Genomic DNA, 4356 nt, shown 5'->3' with positions numbered 1-4356 from the left:
CAACCCCAGTGCTCATCCCAAGTGCCCTCCTCAACGTACATCACTCAATTTCCCCTCCCCCACTGCCTATCAACCTGTTTGTTCTCTGTATTTGAGTCTCTTAGTTTGCTTCCCTCTCTCTGTTTGTAACTTTTTTTCCCCTTTCCCTTCCCCCATGGTCTTTTGTTAAGGTTCTCAGGATCCACATATGAGTAAAAACATATGGCACTTGTCTTTCTCTGACAAATATACCTTCCAGTTCCATCCTTCCAGTTCCAGAAGCATAATACCTTCCAGTTCCATCCGTGTTGTTGCACATGGCATGATTCCATTCTTTCTCTTTGCCAGGTAGAATTGCATTGTTTATATAAACCACATCTTTATTCATTCATCAGTTAATGGACATTTAGGCGCTTTCAATAATTTGGCTACTGTTGAAAGTGCTGCTATAAACATTGGGGTACAAGTGCCCCTATGCATCAGCACTCCTCTATCCCTTGGGTAAATTCCTAGCAGTGCTATTGCTGGATCATAGGGTAGTTCTATTTTTAATTTTTTAATGAACCTCCACAATGTTTTCCAGAGCAGCTGCACCAATTTGCATTCCCGCCCACAGTGCAAGAGGGTTCCCGTTTCTCCACATCCCCTCCAACATCTACAGTCTCCTGATTTGTTCATTTTAGCCACTCTGACCAGCGTGAGGTATTATATCTCAGTGTGGTTTTGATTTGTATTTCCCTGATGAGGAGTGACGTTGAGCATCTTTTCATGTGTCTGTTGGCCATCTAAATGTCTTCTTTGGAAAACTATTCATCTGTTCTTCTCGTTTCTTCACTGGATTATTTGTTTTTTGGGTGTGGAGTTTGGTGAGTTCTTTATAGATTTTGGACACTAGCCCTTATAAAAGACTAACTTGAGACTCAGAGAGCATTAGGTGAAAAAATGAAAAAATAAATTTCATTCAAATAGTATCCAGAGGGTGAGGATAATTATATTAATATGAGAATAGAAAATATAAATCAGAAGATAAATAAATAAATAGTAAACAAATAATAAAGAAAGAAAAACAATAGAGAAAATCAACAAAATCAAAAGTTCATTCTTTGAAACAAATTAATAAAATTATAAAACTTTATAGTGTTACCTAGACAATAAATAGTCAAAATTATTTATTTAAAAAAATTAATTTTACCAGAAAATTGAGTTGATTCAGTAATAGCAGAGAATTCAGGACATGCAAGCTATGGCAAAACTATTGGCAACTACAACAAAACAAAGGAAAGAAACTTTATTTTATGGAGAAGAAGGAGGAAGTTGGGAGGGGTAGTTTTGAACAAAAGTCAACTGGATAAAAGCAAGAGTTCAGGGTGTTGACAGTATCAGTAACTGGCTAAGTCGTAAAGTTGGTCAATTTGTTGCATGGATTCAACATACATTTTCTCTGTCAGGGTCTCTACTGAATGATTCTTTCCTCCTTGAGGATTCTTCTGGTGGTATTCTTCCTGTAACTCATGATGAGTGGTATCACTGACAGCACCCCCACTTCTGGCCTCCTCTTTGGGCCTCCCTATTCCATTTTACAAGGTTTCCCTTTACAAATTTCAACACTAGTACAGAACAAACACAAATTAAAAATAAGAGGCTTTATTCTTCCTGTGGAAAATAAAGAGACTTCTTCCTTCTCTGTTTTCTTACTTTAGAAAATTTATAATTATGACCTCTGTCCTCTCTTTGAAATGTATATATACCTTTTGAAAACTAGACAGAAGTTTTGGCAACTTTATAACCTGTAATGTTTTTTGTAGGGACCATTTATTTAAAATGTAGGAAACATTTATTTGAAATAATGTCAAGGGCATAAAGGCAAGAGGTTTGTTCTTATTCCAGATAAAGCCTAGCTAACCCATATGGTTGCCCTATCACATTTAAATGAATTGTGACAAATGGTACTGTAAAGTCATCTTGCTTGAGGACTAGTTGTTGTTGTCTTGAAAATACGTGATAGGTTATTTCCATTTGGCTACCTGAAAGGGTAAGATTTCCTTCTGCCTTTATAATCCCTTTCCTTCTGTCTTTATAATACCTTGGTGGATTTCCCATGATGAGCATCATATTCTGGTTTAATGACAATTCAGTATTAAAATGGATTTCTTTCTTGACTACTTCTGTGGTGTTTTTTTTTTTTAACCTTTATTTTTTTGAGATAGAGAGAGACAGAGCATGAATGGGGAAGGGTCAGAGAGAGGGAGATACAGAATCTGAAACAGGCTCCAGGCTCTGAGCTGTCAGCACAGAGCCCGACTCGGGGCTCAAACTCACAGACCATGAGATCAGGACCTGAGCCGAAGTCGGAAGCTCAACCGACTAAGCCACCCAGGCGCCCCTGTGGTGTTAACTTTGAAGATAAAACTGCCTGTTATCTTACCAGCAAAGTCATGTTTATTTAGGAATAGAGGAGGATTGCAATTCAAGACAAGTAAGCTGTGGCAACACCATAGGCAAGTCTGGAACACTGACTAGAGGGACTCTTCTTTCTTAGAGCAAGCAGGCTTTGGAAAGACTGTTGTGAACAAAAAATTCACTTGACTACACTGGGACTTCAACATATCGTGCCTTCTCAATGGCTGGACTGTTACTGTCTCATTGGCTGAGCTATTGCTGCAGGATGAGAAAAAAACTATTTTTCTCCCCCTAGGATAGTGAAATAATAGTTAAAATAGTATTGACTTGGAAGGTCCCTGTTGGATACTTATTGCAATTGATGATTAATGGCAGGGCACAGGAGCTCCCTCTCTGGCTTCTGAAATCCATATTACTGAGATTTTCCTTTATTTTCTCAATAGAGAATATATCTGGGTTGGGATATGATCTTGTCTTAAATTATATTTCCCCAACATTAGATTGAAAGGAAAAAAAGAAGATACAAGTTACTTAAATTCATCAACAAAAGTTGGAATATTACTACTGACCTTCATAAATTAGGTAGGATTATTTTCATTTCCATTTCAAAATAAAATAAAAACAATTATGAGAGTACATGAACAATTGTATACCCACAAATTACAAAACCTAGATCAAATAAATTTCTGAATAACATAGACTACCAAAACTGTTTCATAAAGAAATAGAAAATCTGAATAGATACACAAGGTAAAAGTGAATCAGTAGTAAACTTCCCCAAAAGTAAAGACCAGGATCAGATAACTCTACTTGGTGATTGGTGAATCTAACTTTACTAGATTGGTGAATTTTACCAGTCATTGAAAAAATGAAAGAGGAAATATGACATTACCCATTCCATGAAGTGAGCATTTTCCTGATTGCAATACCAAGAAAGACAGGGTAGAAAGAAAACTACAGGGTAATATCTGCTATCAATGTGGATGCAGATATTCTAAACAAAACAGTATCAACATAGTAAATGATTATTACCACAATCAAGTGGAATTTATCATAGGATAATATCATAGGATAATTTATCATAGGATAAATGCACAGGCATTTCAGGTATACGGTTAAGTCTCTATTTGTAAGGTTCATGGTCTGAGTTTAAGTTTTCCCTTTCTTCTTTCCTATTTTTATCTAGCATTTAGTACCTCTCAGATATTGTGCTGTTGGTCAAGGTAAGAAATAGCCATAGTGTCTGTCCTAATAAGGTTTTTAATGAGACAAGGAAGACAAATATTGAAAAAAGTGTTTTAATGCATGGATAGTGATTATTTCAACTGTATTACATAGTTGAAATTACTAATAGTCTAGGTCTTAAATGCTGTCACCACCTGTAACAGTTATGTTTAGTGACAGAGGTGTTAGGTCATGTTGTGGTGATAATCATATTGCAACATATAAACATCTCAAAGCATTTACACGATATTAAATTTAAACTTACACAAATTTGTAGTACAATTATATCTCAAATTTAAAAAGAGAGAGTAGTAAGAAGAATGTTGCACAAAGGGTGTCTTGCCTTTCCTCAGCACTCCACAGTAGATGAGCATGAGAATACCGTCAAATTTTAGTTAAGAGTTAATGTGTCAGTAACGTGTTAAATCCTGAGATAAGAAAGTCAGAAAGCAGCCCACCCTGGATGAGTCAGCAGTGGAGCTTGCTTAAAACATCTTTAGGTAGAACCCAGAGTCTGGCGTGCTCACTCCTTGATTCCTCTTTTCAGCTCCCGGTCCCCGCCTCTACAGGATTCAAACTGCTTGTTTTGAACTCTACCCAAGGTCCTCCTCACCAAGAAGTCAGCAGACTACGCCTGCGCAGTAAAACGAAGTTGTGGGGGGCGAGGTGTGGGCCTGGCGGAGGCACGGAAAAACTACGTCAACAGCCCTAACCCCTTTGGCCGACCGCGCAGCCGCACTGTTGAGGCATCTC

This window comes from Lynx canadensis, chromosome Y (assembly GCF_007474595.2).
Source record: "Lynx canadensis isolate LIC74 chromosome Y, mLynCan4.pri.v2, whole genome shotgun sequence".
In the NCBI taxonomy this organism is placed as follows: Eukaryota; Metazoa; Chordata; class Mammalia; order Carnivora; family Felidae; genus Lynx; species Lynx canadensis.
Note: the sequence above shows the minus strand (reverse complement) of the source record.